Source organism: Oncorhynchus keta, chromosome 23 (assembly GCF_023373465.1).
Source record: "Oncorhynchus keta strain PuntledgeMale-10-30-2019 chromosome 23, Oket_V2, whole genome shotgun sequence".
Taxonomy (NCBI): Eukaryota; Metazoa; Chordata; class Actinopteri; order Salmoniformes; family Salmonidae; genus Oncorhynchus; species Oncorhynchus keta.
The window spans coordinates 33858100-33873015 of record NC_068443.1 but is presented as its reverse complement, the minus strand read 5'-3'; positions in this window follow the sequence as shown (position 1 = coordinate 33873015).

The window sequence follows — 14916 nt, the reverse complement described above, 5'->3', positions numbered from 1 at the left end:
TGCTTTTTGAGTTCTCAATTGTCTTGAAAGCACCATAAATCCAGAGAATGCAGACTTTGATGACAAAGTTTGATGACAAAATTTGCCCACAAAGGACCGCCGCGCCACCTTCCTGTTCAAGTGAGCACAGCACAACAAGGTGTGTCCAAAAATGTATTGTATGCGGATGCATAAATGATGTAATATGCCAGGGAGATATGTATACTGTAGCTAAGAAAATAATACTAAGTGTATGTTGTGTAGTAAGCTTTTAGTAGCACATGTGCCTCACCCTAATAATTTAGCCTATTTTCACCTCTAATTTTGCCTACTGTTCTGACTTGGTGGTGCACGTGTAGCCTATAACCTATTTTAGAAAAATGTAAACATCTAATATTGTAAGAGCTTTCATTGTCTGCTTATATGCCCCCTTTATTTATCCTATGGTTCTGACTTGGTGTACAGGGAGAACACTATCAGAACGACCCATGTTCTGAATCCTGTCGCTGTACATTTCAAAAGTGCTGAACAAATAGTTATATTCACTACGTCCATCCTAGCTCGCTCCTTAATGTCTTAATCGAAATTACGGATTGCCTCTTATCCACTTGTCGTCCCCTTATGGCATAGTTTGTGCATCCCAATTGTCATTAGAAACCACATTTGTTTAAGCAAGTCATCCATATCAGCTATGTTTTTTTAAAGGCAGTAAATGAGGCAGAATTAACTGTTTCGCTGCCAGACAAGGCCCTGCTGATAGCCAGTTGTAGCAGTGGTAATTTGTTGGGACTCTGCTGCTGGGACAGCTTTATGGAGGCCATAACAGTTTGTGGGCACCGTTTGTCGACATTATAGTGCAATTAATGTATTGTTTAGTGTTGTGTTGTGGCTTTGTTGGCATCCATCCCACTTCTTTTTTTTTTTTTGACCCACCAAGTTTTACATGCTAAAATTGCCACTGGTCCTGTTGGTGACCCACCTGATGGCATGCTGTCTAAACAGCCCCCACTGTGTGATACCTCTGCAGTCAGCTCAGCTCAGGACTATGACTGAAATATATTTTTAACAAGGCTACTTAAAGCAATTTCCTCTCCTGGCGAATTGCACAGTAGCCGGGCCTTGGTGTCTATTCAGTTTGGCTAGGGCTGCAGTGATTATGATGACGGTGTAACCTAGAGGCTGATACTGGGACTCAATCTCCCGAGTGGTGCAGCGGTCTAAGGCACTGCATCTCAGTGTAAGAGGTGTCATTACAGTCCCTGGTTCAAATCCAGGCTGTATCATATCCGGCCGTGATTGGCCCAGCGTCGTCCGGGTTTGGCCAGGGTAGGCCATTATTGTAAATAAGAATGTGTTCTTAACTGACTTGCCTAGTCCCTTCTGCGACTGGAAGAGTTTGGGCTGACATCCAGAGATGTTAGATCGGGTTCAATTCTGGGCTCTGGCTGAGCCACTCAAGGACATTCACAGGCTTGTCCCGAAGCCACTCCTGCGTTGTCTTGGCTGTGTGCTCTATACTTTTCTCTGTTCATCTTTCCTTCGATCCTGACTTGTTTCCCAGTCCCTGCCGCTGTAAAAAATCCCCACATCATGATGCTGCCACCACCATGCTTCACCGTAGGGATGGTGCTAGGTTTCCTCCAGATGTTTCTCATGGTCTGAGAGTCCTTTAGGTGCCTTTTGCCAAACTCCAAGCGGGCTGTCATGTGCCTTTTACTGAGGAGTGGCTTCCGTCTGGCCACTCTACTATAAAGGCCTGATTAGTGGAGTGCTGCAGAGATGGTTGTCCTTCTGGAAGGTTCTCCCATCTCCACAGAGGAACTCTGGAGCTCTGTCAGAGTGACCATTGGGTTCTTCATCACCTCCCTGACCTGTCTCTTGGTCACCTCCCTGACCTGTCTCTTGGTCACCTCCCTGACCAAGGCCCTTCTCCCCCAATTGCTCAGTTTGGCCGGGTGGCCAGCTCTAGGAAGAGGCTTGGTGATTCCAAACTTCATCCATTTAAGAATGATGGAGGCCACTGTGTTCTTGGGGACCTTCAATGCTGCAGACATTTTTTGATACCCTTCTCCAGATCTGTGCCTCGACACAATCCTGTCTCGGAACTCTAAGGACAATTCCTTCAACCTCATGGCTTGGATTTTGCTCTGACAACTGTGGGACCTTATATAGAGAGGTGTGTGCCTTTCCAAATAAAGTCCTTTCACTTGATTTTACCACAGGTGGACTCCAATCAAGTTGTAGAAACATCTCAAGGATAATCAATGGAAACAGGATGCACCTGAGCTCAATTTCGAGTCTCATAGCAAAGGGTCTGAATACTTATGTAACATTTTTAATACAGTTTAAACAATTCTAAAAACCTGTTTTAGCTTTGTCATTTTGGGTTATTGTGTTGTGTTGAAGAGCCGTGTTGAAACACTGTGCGATGTTTAACAGTGAGAATGGCAGAATGGTGAACTTACTAAATGACTGAGAGTTTGACTGTGTTATATTTAGGTTGCTTCTTGTGTAAATATTTTCCGTTTGGATTTTGAGCAGGACATTTTTTATTGAATCAATTTTAGAATAAGGCTGTAAGTCAATGGGTCTGAATACTTTCCGAATGTACCGTACCTCTCTGGATGGTCACACACCTAAGATGGATGGTCTCCTAAGCATGTAGCTAAAACAACAACGAAACACCGGTCCTAGACAGTGAGTGAGTAAGAGAGACAGAGAGAGATAGAGGGGGGTGTGTGTGTGTGTGTGTGTGTGTGTGTGTGTGTGTGTGTGTGTGTGTGTGTGTGTGTGTGTGTGTGTGTGTGTGTGTGTGTGTGTGTGTGTGTGTGTGTGTGTGTGTGTGTGTGTGTGTGTGTGAGAGTGTGAGAGAGATTTTTGGGAGGGAAATTCTTTGAAAGTGAAAGTGCTTTACATGGTTTGCATACTTGAGTGACTATGTAAATTGTAGTATAGAAGATTATGTTGTCAGTGATGAAAAATATATAAAATTGATACAATAGAATCCTAAGCTTCAGGTCCTCTATACTCCATGCCTAAAGCAGAATTCCAATCGCTTGATTGATCAGCTGGGCACAGCAAAGAATTAGATTGAACCATTTCACAATAATAAACCTTAACTCTGGTGGAAGTAGGCTAGGTCGCCCGTCAACATATTATCCTCTGAACATTGGATGACATATTTCTGTTGATGAGGCATTGTCATTGAGAGAGAGAGAGAGAGAGAGAGAGAGAGAGAGAGAGAGAGAGAGAGAGAGAGAGAGAGAGAGAGAGAGAGAGAGAGAGAGAGAGAGAGAGAGAGAGAGAGAGAGAGAGAGAGAGAGAGAGAGAGAGAGAGAGAGAGAGAGAGAGAGAGAGAGAGAGAGAGAGAGAGAGAGAGAGAGAGAGAGAGAGAGAGAGAGAGAGAGAGAGAGAGAGAGTGAGAGAAAGTTACTAAATGACAGGGGACAGACGAAAGAATAGGAGAACCTTGATATTTGTTCTCGTGACCCTTTGGCATATGGAAATGACGTGCAAACAGGAAAGTTGAGTAACGCTCTGGGACTTGATAATGCGCGCCCTTCCGGCCATGAAAATGTAGGAAGGGCGCGAGGACGATAGAGGGGACACAACGTACTTCAGACATGCAGAAGGTAATTCGGAATGGCAAGGATATATTGCGACTGAAGACAGTTAACCAGATTTGTTTTAAATGGACCACATGAATGGACATCAGAAGCAACCGAGAGGGGCATGGCGTTAAGCAGTGAGTATTCAGAGAGTGACCATTCACAGGGGTTTCATAATTAACTGAACTAATGGGTCAAATCAAACTATCATGAGCGTGTGTCTTTGGGGACAAAGACAAGTTGACTGAAGTTGACTGAATTGAATTGCCCAGCCAGGGCCACTGACCAATTTTCTTAAATGGGTTTAATATGTATGTACAGTTGAAGTCGGAAGTTCACATACACCTTTAAACTCAGTTTTTCACAATTCCTGACATTTCATCCGAGTAAAAATTCCCTGTCTTAGGTCAGATAGGATCACCACTTTATTTTAAGAATGTGAAATGTCAGAATAATAGTAGAGAGAGTGATTGATTTCAGCTTTTAGTTCTTTCATCACATTCCCAGTGGGTCAGAAGTTTACATACACTCAATTTTTATTTGGTAGCATTGCCTTTAAATTGTTGAATTTGTGTCAAACATTTCAGGTAGCCTTCCACAAGCTTCCCACAATAAGTTGGGTGAATTTTGGCCCATTCCTCCTGACAGAGCCGGTGTAACTGAATCAGTTTTGTAGGCCTCCTTGCTCGCACACGCTTTTTCGGTTCTGCCCACAAATGTTCTATAGGATTGAGGTCAGTGCTTTGTGATGGCCACTCCAATACCTCGACTTTGTTGTCCTTAAGCCATTTTGCAACAACTTTGGAAGTATGCTTGTGGTCATTGTTCATTTGGAAGACGCATTTGTGACCAAGCTTTAACTTCCTGACTGATGTCTTGAGATGTTGCTTCAATATATCCACATAATCTTCCTACCTCATGATGCCATCTATTTTGTGAAGTGCACCAGTCCCTCCTGCAGCAAAGCACCCCCACAACATGATGCTGCCACCCCCGTGCTTCACGGTTGGGATGGTATTCTTCAGCTTGAAAGCCTCCCCCCTTTTCCTCCAAACATAACAATGGTCATTATGGCCAAACAGTTCTATTTTTGTTTCATCAGACCAGAGGACATTTCTCCAAAAAGTACCATCTTTGTCCCAATGTGCAGTTGCAAACCGTAGTCTGGCTTTTTTATGGTGGTTTTCCAGGTTATGTCGATATAGGACTCGTTTTACTGTGGACATAGATACTTTTGTACCTGTTTCCTCCAGCATCTTCACAAGGTCCTTTGTTCTGGGATTGATTTGCACTTTTACACCAAAGTACGTTCATCTCTAAGAGACGGAAGGCATCTCCTTCCTGAGCGGTATGACGGCTGCGTGGTCCCATTGTGTTTATATTTGCGTACTATTGTTTGTACAGATGAACGTGGTACCTTCAGGCGTTTGGAAATTGCTCCCAAGGATGAACCAGACTTGTGGAGGTCTACAATTTTTTTCTGAGGTCTTGGCTGATTTATTTGGATTTTTCCAAATAAAGAGGCACTGTTTGAAGGTAGGCCTTGAAATACATCCACAGGTACACCTACAATTTACTCAAATTATGTCAATTAGCCTATCACAAGCTTCTAAAGCCATGACATAATTTTCTGGAATTTTCCAAGCTGTTTAAAGGCACAGTCAACTTAGTGTATGTACACTTCTGACCCACTGGAATTGTGATACAGTGAATTATAAGTGAAATAATCTGTCTGTTAACAATTGTTGGAAAAATTACTTGTGTCATACACATAGTAGATGTCCTAACCGACTTTCCAAAACTACAGTTTGTCACAAGACATTTGTGTAGTGGCTGAAAAAAGAGTTTTAATGACTCCAACCTAAGTGTATGTAAACTTCCGACTTCAACTCTGTGTCCAGGACTGCTGCTGCTGTGCATGGTAGCCTCTGAGGTGTGGGATGCTGAGACCAGGCCCATAGACTTTGTGTGTGACAGAGAGTCCCGGAGGGACCTAAACACTGTGGCAGACATGGAGGCTGCATTGGTGAGGCTAAACCTGTATGTTTTAAACAATCTGTCATATACGTTACCTTTAACACAGAGAGTAGCTGTGTCTGTCTGTCTGTCTGTCTGTCTGTCTGTCTGTCTGTCTGTCTGTCTGTCTGCCTGCCTGTCTGCCTGCCTGCCTGCCTGCCTGCCTGCCTGTCTGTCTGTCTGTCTGTCTGTCTGTCTGTCTGTCTGTCTGTCTGTCTGTCCATCTGTCCGTCTGTCTCACCTCTCTCCTTTAATGTCTGTATGCTTCTCTCCTCTCTTCAGGCTGATTGTGATGTCTTGAAGACCCTGCCGTCCCCCATTCAGCTCCCCTGCATCAAGGTTCACAAGGCTTCTTGGGAGAGGAAATCAGTACGCTATCAAACACTTCAACTTCTGCTTCTCAAGGCAGATGATTTGTTTTCCTCGGTTCAGTAGCATCCAATTGTGGCAATAATTTGATGTTTGTATCTCTCTCTCTGTGTGTGTGTGTTTGTGTGTGTGTGTGTGTGTGTTTGCATGTGTTATCTATGTGTGTGTATTTTTCCACAGGCTCAGGAGAAGAGGAGGGACATAGCTGTGTCTCTGGGTGCTCTGACTGGGAGTGTGAGGGTTGTTAGGACACTGAGCCAGCCTGGCTGTGCCTCAACTCTTCTGGAGAGGCTGGAGCATACTGTCAACAACTACCTACACATAGTCACACACCTGGACATCACGGTAAGAGATAATAATAAATACATACACAGAGATATATATATATACATATATACACAGTGCATTCAGAAAGTATTCAGACCCCTTCACTTTTTTTCAAATTTTGTTACATTACAGCCTTATTCTAAAATTAATTAAATATTTTTTTCTCATCAATCTACACACAATACCCCATAATGACAAAGCAAAACAGGTTACATTTTTTTTGCAAATGTATTAAAAATGAAAAACAGAAATACCTTATTCACATAAGTATTCAGACCCTTTTCTATGGGACTCTAAATTGAGCTCAGGTGCATCCTGTTTCTATTGATCATCCTTGAGATGTTTTTACAACTTGATTGGAGTCCACCTGTGGTAAATTCAATTGATTGGACATTATTTGGAAAGGCACACACCTGTCTATATAAAAGTCACAGTTGACAGTGCATGTCAGAGCAAAAACCAAGCAATGAGGTCAAAGGAATTGTCCGTAAAGCTCAGAGACAGGATTGTGTCAAGGCACACATCTGGGGAAGGGTACCAAAACATTTCTGCACCATTGAAGGTCCCCAAGAACACAATGGCCTCCATCATTCTTAAATTGAAGAAGACTCTTCCTCGAGCCGGCCACCGGCCAAACTGAGCAATTGGGGGAGAAAGGCCTTGGTCAGGTCAGGGAGGTGATCAAGAACCTGATGGTCACTCTGACAGAGCTCCAGAGTTCCTCTGTGGAGATGGGAGAACATTCCAGAAGGACAACCATCTCTGCAGCACTCCACCAATAAGGTCTTTACGGAAGGGTGGCCAGACGGAAGCCACTCCTCAGTAAAAGGCACTTGACAGCCCACTTAGTTTGCCAAAAGGCACCTAAAAACTCTCAGACCATGAGAAACAAGATTCTCCGGTCTGATGAAACCAAGACTGAACTCTTTGGCCTGAAAGCTAAACCTGGCACCATCCCTACAGTGAAGTATGGTGGTGGCAGCATCATACTGTGGGGATGTTTTCAGCGGCAGGGACTGGGAGACTAGTCAGGATCGAGGGAAAGACGAACGGAGCAAAGTACAGAGAGATCCTTGAAGAAAACCTGCTCCAGAGCACTCGGGACCTCAGACTGGGGCGAAGGTTCACCTTCCAACAGGACAATGATCCTAAGCACACAGCCAAGACAACGCAGGAGTGGCTTCGGGACAAGCCGGTGAATGTCCTTGAGTGGCCCAGCCAGAGCCGGATTGAACCAGATCGAACATGTCAGGAGACCTGAAAATAGCTGTGCAGCGACGCTCCCCATCCAACCTGACAGAGCTTGAGAGGATCTGCAGAGAAGAATGGGAGAAACTCCCCAAATACAGGTGTGCCAAGCTTGTAGGGTCATACCCAACAAGACTCAACGCTGTAATCACTGCCAAAGGTGCTTCAACAAAGTACTGAGTAAAGGGTCTGATATTTACTTTTTTTTTTTATACATTACTAAAAATGTCAAACTGTTGCTTTGTCATTATGGGGAATTGTGTGTAGATTAATGAGGGGAAAAAAATATTTAATCAATTTTTGAATAAGGCTGTAACGTAACAAGATGTAAGTCAAGTCAAGCAGTCTGAATACTTTCAGAATGCACTGTGTGTACAAACACACCCACATGCAATTTGATTCATTTTGTAAACAAACACATCCATTTCGCCGCCCACACATAGTTAGCCTATCAGTGTTGCTTAGTCACTATCGTTTCCATATGAAAAAGGCAGTATCCTGTCTTTTTCCAGGAATCTCTCATTGACTCCCTCTCATTTCATATGTAGCCGTGACCCCGACGACCCCTGCTCTTCCTTCCCCAGGAAGAAAAGCAGATAGCAGGGCATACCTTCCCCATGACAGAGGCACAGCCACGTAGGCCGAGCCTAGAGTGCTTATGCAAGGGACAGGCCATTCACCAGCAACATTTGTCATAAGACTAGCTAGAAACGAGCAAAACAGAACAGTTGTTTCTTTGCAATTGGCATTCACAATGTGTGTCTTGAGTGTGTCTCATTCTCATCACACTCATTCTCATCACACAATGTCAACAAAAGGCTTTCATGTGTATTATCAAATTACCAATGCAGACTCCAGCTCTAAATCAACAAATGCTTAGGCAAAGTTAATAGCGTTTGTAATGGAAACTTGTTGGGAATGTACAGGTTCCATATTTGGACATGTGGGCGATTCCTCAAAATGTAAACCCATAGAAGGAAGAAGGATTGTGTAGGCTATATGTGACGTCTGTATCTTTACATAATTGAGAAATAGTATACACTGAACAAAAATATTAAAGAAGCATGTAAATTGTTGGTCCCATGTTTCTCGAGCTGAAATAAAAGATCCCAAATATTTTTTTAGATGCACAAAAAGCTTATTTCTTTCCAACTTTGTGCACATATTTGTTTACATCGCTGTTAGTGAGTATTTTTGTCCATTGCCAAGATACGCCACACCTGTCAGGTGGATGGATTATCAAGAAGCTGATTCAACAGCATGATCATTACACAGGTGCACCTTGTGCTGGGGACAATAAAAGGCCGCTCTAAACTGTGCAGTTTTATCACACAACACAATTCCACAGATGTCTCAAGTGTTGAGGAAGCCATAAGCCGCCTCCTACATTGTTTTAGGGAATTTGGCAGTATGTCCAACCGGTCTCACAACCAACCGGTCTCGCAAGACCATGTGTAATCACACCACCCCAGGATTTCCACTTCCGTTTTTTTCACCTGCGGGATCGTCTGAGACCAGTCACCCAGACAGATGATGAAACTGTGGGTTTACACAACCGAATAATTTCTGCACAAACTGTCAGACAGCTTCTCAGGGAAGCTCATCTAGGTGCTCGTCATCATTGACCTGACTGCAGTTCTGCATCATACCCGACTTCAGTGGGCAAATGCTCACCTTCGATGGCCACTGGCACTCTGGAGTAGTGTGCTCTTCACGGGTGAATCCCAGTTTCAACTGTACTGGTACCAGATGCAATCATTCCTCTTAAGAAGTGTAAGGACCCTTCTATGGATTACATTTAGTGAAAATCAAAAATATTAAGGTCTTTTTAGTTCTCGTTTAGTGAGGAATCACCCAGGTGTGTTATATTTTTGTTATACTGACTATCTCTCTTCCTCCACCCCCCCCCGTTCTCCCGCTCTTTCCATCCTACCTATACCCCACCTTGTCCCTCTACCCCCTGGTCCTACAGGGGTCTGTGGAGAGCCCAGTGTTGTCCTGTACCCCTCAGAGTACCCACAGCCTGAGCACTGTTCTGTGGACTTTCAGCAGACTGCTCACTGGCAAGCTGGAGTGGCTTATGGCTGATCTGACCCACAGGTGCCCCAGAAGATGAAACAAGGAGAGGAAGCTGCTTAAGGGTATTGAGATGCAGCCACATAGAGAGATCTGCTTTAGAGTATTGAAACGGGCCCAAAGAGAAAAGTAGACAAAAAGAGGGAGCTGCTTTAGAGTATTGAGATGCCCCCAGAGAGGAGAGGAGACGAGGAGAGGGGAGCTGCTCAGAGAGGAGAGGAGAAATGAAACAACCCCCTGCCACACAGCAAGCAGCCTTTTGTCTGGCTGATAATGAAAACATGTTTGATGAAACATGGAGATACGTTACCCTCTGCTGGTTATTATTTGGAACTAGAGTTCACTCTTTCAGGCTTCAGCGTGGACTGCAGGATGTTTCTGCAGCACTACTACTACTACGAGGACAAAAGGAATAAGAAGAATGTATGTGTTGACACAATGACATCATGATTGATGAAATGAAGGACTATTTGATGGCTTGCAATGTATGGCACCTACCAACAGAGCATTTGGAACAAGTGTGAAGCAATTGGAGTCCTTATTTGGATGCGATCATATACTAGTCCGCTTTTAGTATTTTAATATATTGTTCACTGTACATAACATTGGTTTTGAAACTGTATTTTCATTCATTCATTAATCAGGCTATATAAATATTTCCTTATACTTGTGTGAAATTATTCAAATTAAACCCACAAATGAAATTGTAGCCTGCCTACACTCAAAAAATCCTGTCTCATAAAATGCCAAGTTTTACGCATAATGTTTTAATTAAATTTCAGTGAAAGTAATACAAATACTCGCTGAAACCAACCAGCTGTTGTACAATTTTGGAGTCACGAGGTGATCAAGGAGGGACCATCACTAATTGGATAAACAACAAAATGTTACACATGGGCGTGGTCAATAAAAGACTGACAGATAGGAAGAGCTTTTGCAGGGATGGTGGCAAGTAGTGTGGATGAAATGGAAGAAATGGAGAAAAGCTTGGAGAAGCAACAGCTGTGCTGGAGTGCGATCACTATGGGTGATTGTTTTGATGATACGGAGTGGAATGATGATGATCAAGAATCTGAATGGACTGTAATGGAAAGACATATGAAGAAGAGCTCGTGATACTGAAAGGTAGGAAATTTCTCGCATGAGTAGCCTCGTTTCACTGCCAAAAATGATCTGAAGGATCTGAATGTAGGATAACAGGGACTCTCAGCAACTATATTCAATGTGCCGGACAAATTTGAGGCTATGATTAAGAAGTTGGAGCTCTTCTCTGTCTGCATTAACAAGGACAACACACAGGTCTTTCCATTGTTGTATGATACGTGTGCAAATGAACTCAAGCTTACGGACAATGTCAAATGTGATATAATGAAGCACCTGAATGAATTGAGTGCGCAATTACGCAGGTACTTTCCCGAAACGGATGGCACAAACAACTGGATTCGTTATCCCTTTCATGCCCTGCCTCCAGTCCACTTACTGATATCTGAAAAAGAGCGCATCGAAATTGCGACAAGCGGTTCTGTGAAAATGTTATTTCATCAGATTTCTGGATTGGGCTGTGCTCAGAATATCCTGCCTTTAAGACCCTGATGCCTTTTGCAACCATGTACCTATGTGAGAGTGGATTCTCGGCCCTCACAAGCATGAAAACTAAATACAGGCACAGACTGTGTGTGCAAAAAGGCTGAGACTCTCTCCAATACAACCCAACATTACAGAGTTACTGTATGTGCATCCTTTCAAGCACACCCTTCTCATTAACCTGTCGTGAGTGATTCACCATTTTCGATGAACAAATAAGGTTTTATATGAAAGATGGTTAAATAAAGAGCAAATGTATTTATTCTTATATTGTTATTTGTGCCCTGGTCCTATAAGAGCTCTTTGTCACTTCCCACGAGCCGGGTTGTGACGACAACTTGCATTCGTTCCTATGTTTAATAAGTGTGTGTGTGTGGCAGGCTTACAATGGTGGCAAAAAAACAACATTTGAGGGTGCACTGACCCTGGTGCTAGAGAGGGTACAGCTGGAGGTTGAATGTTTGAAGGGGTACGGGACTATAAAAAGTCTGGAAACCACTGTGATCGGTTAAGGGGAGTCATCACTGGAGTCTCTGTCCACAGATGATATTAAAGAAAATGTGAAGGGAGTGATTGAGGCCAAAAAGTTGATCAGTAGGAAAGAGGATCAAAGTAGTGAAAGCTTATCAGTGACGCTGAGGTTTGAGGAAGTCTTGCTGGGACATGTACAGATAGGATTCCTTAGTTTCAATGTTAGAGAATTTTTGTCCATATGCACTGCAGTGTTTTAAATGCCAAAGAATGGGACATGAAGCTGTTCAGTGTAAAGGAATGTGTGGTGTCAAAGGACACTTTGATAATGAATAAAGTTGACTTCATAGCTTTTAACACGGTCACCACCGACAAATCCATGATTATCGAAAACTTCAACAAGCATTTCTCAACGGCTGGCCATGCCTTCCGCCTGGCTACTCCTACCTCGGCCAACAGCTCCGGCCCCCCCGCAGCTCCTCGCCCAAGCCTCTCCAGGTTCTCCTTTACCCAAATCCAGATAGCAGATGTTCTGAAAGAGCTGCAAAACCTGGACCCGTATAAATCAGCTGGGCTTGACAATCTGGACCCTCTATTTCTGTCGCAACCCCTATTACCAGCCTGTTCAACCTCTCTTTCATATCGTCTGAGATCCCCAAGGATTGAAAGCTGCCGCAGTCATCCCCCTCTTCAAAGGGGGAGACACCCTGGACCCAAACTGTTACAGACCTATATCCATCCTGCCTATCTAAGGTCTTCGAAAGCCAAGTCAACAAACGGGTCACTGACCATCTCGAATCCCACCGTACCTTCTCCGCTATGCAATCTGGTTTCCGAGCCGGTCACGGGTGCACCTCAGCCACACTCAAGGTACTAAACGACATCATAACCGCCATCGACAAAAGACAGTACTGTGCAGCCGTCTTCATCGACCTTGCCAAGGCTTTCGACTCTGTCAATCACCATCGGATGACTGCCTTGCCTGGTTCACCATTTACTTTGCAGACAGAGTTCAGTGTGTCAAATCGGAGGGCATGTTGTCCGGTCCTCTGGCAGTCTCTATGGGGTGCCACAGGGTTCAATTCTCGGGCCGACTCTTTTCTCTGTATATATCAATGATGTTGCTCTTGCTGCGGGCGATTCCCTGATCCACCTCTACGCAGACGACACCATTGTATACACTTTCGGCCCGTCATTGGACACTGTGCTATCTAACCTCCAATCGAGCTTCAATGCCATACAACACTCCTTCCGTGGCCTCCAACTGCTCTTAAACGCTAGTAAAACCAAATGCATGCTTTTCAACCGATCGCTGCCTGCACCCGCATGCCCGACTAGCATCACCACACTGGATGGTTCCGACCTTGAATATGTGGACACCTATAAGTACCTAGGTGTCTGGCTAGACTGCAAACTCTCCTTCCAGACCCATATCAAACATCTCCAATTGAAAATCAAATCAAGAATCGGCTTTCTATTCCGCAACAAAGCCTCCTTCACTCACGCTGCCAAGCTTACCCTAGTAAAACTGACTATCCTACCGATCTTCGACTTCGGCGACGTCATCTACAAAATTGCTTCCAACACTCTACTCAGCAAACTGGATGCAGTTTATCACAGTGCCATCCGTTTTGTCACTAAAGCACCTTATACTACCCACCACTGCGACTTGTATGCTCTAGTCGGCTGGCCCTCGCTACATATTCGTCGCCAGACCCACTGGCTCCAGGTCATCTACAAGGCCATGCTAGGCAAAGCTCCGCCTTATCTCAGCTCACTGGTCACGATGGCAACACCCATCCGTAGCACGCGCTCCAGCAGGTGTATCTCATTGATCATCCCTAAAGCCAACACCTCATTCGGCCGCCTTTCGTTCCAGTACTCTGCTGCCTGTGACTGGAACGAATTGCAAAAATCGCTGAAGTTGGAGACTTTTATCTCCCTCACCAACTTCAAACATCAGCTAGCTGAGCAGCTAACCGATCGCTGCAGCTGTACATAATCTATTGGTAAATAGCACACCCATTTTCACCTACCGCATCCCCACAGTTTTTATTTATTTACTTTTCTGCTCTTTTGCACACCAATATCTCTACCTGTACATGATCATCTGATCATTTATCACTCCAGTGTTAATCTGCAATATTGTAATTATTTGCCTTTTGCACACATTGTATATAGACTCCCCTTTTTTCTCTGTGTTATTGACTTGTTAATTGTTTACTCCATGTGTAACTCTGTGTTGTCTGTTCACACTGCTATGCTTTATCTTGGCCAGGTCGCAGTTGCAAATGAGAACCTGTTCTCAACTAGCCTACCTGGTTAAATAAAGGTGAAATAAAAAAATAATAATAAAAAAAATTATTGGGAAGGTTATCAATACGACTCGGGTTGTGTAAAGCAGAAATGTCAGGTTGAAAGTTATTGTGGAGACCGCAAAAGAGAAATTGGGGGTAACAGATGTGTTACCGTTGAAACGGTTGTTGACATGCTGTTGACAGCTGGTTGTTTCAGCATGATATAGATAACGTTTAATGGAGTTGGGGAGGGGGTTTTGGGGAGGAGGAAGGGTGTGGTAGAAGTTAGGGATTTATTTGGTTTTTAATTTGATTTTCATGGTCGCACAGAATTTGGAAGATCATGATTGATCATGCAATCCAGCACAGTAGGTGGCAGCATGCACTTTAAACGTTTGATTGCGGACCGCCATGTTATCATAGAGCTTTTGCAGCAGTGCTTGAAGTTGACAATCTCAGTGATGAATGTAAGGAAGAAAATCTAAGAATGCATGAAGATGTATAGCGTAAGAAGTGGGATTCTGGAGAATGACTGGATGCTGGATTAACCATTGTTTGAAATAACGAGGGGTGTGGCTGTACTGCTCCAGGCGAGGATCCATTATGCTACATTATGTTTAAACATCTGCCTACGGAAGTTTTGGGAACGATTTGGAGTTTATTTAACAAAATATCGAGGACAGGAGAGCTACCATCAGGATGGAAACGTGCTGTGGATTTGCCTTTTGTGAATCCTGGTAAAGATTCATCCTGTCCTGCTCGTTATAGACCTATTGCACTTACGTCAAATCTCTGTAAATCAGTGGAACAGGTTATTGTAGGCATATTGGTGTATTATCTTGAACATGAATATTTATCGTACTTTGATTGTCCACATTTTATGGGTGCTTTTTATTTAATTTATTTATTTCACATTTTATTTGTATATGGTTATGCTGCTT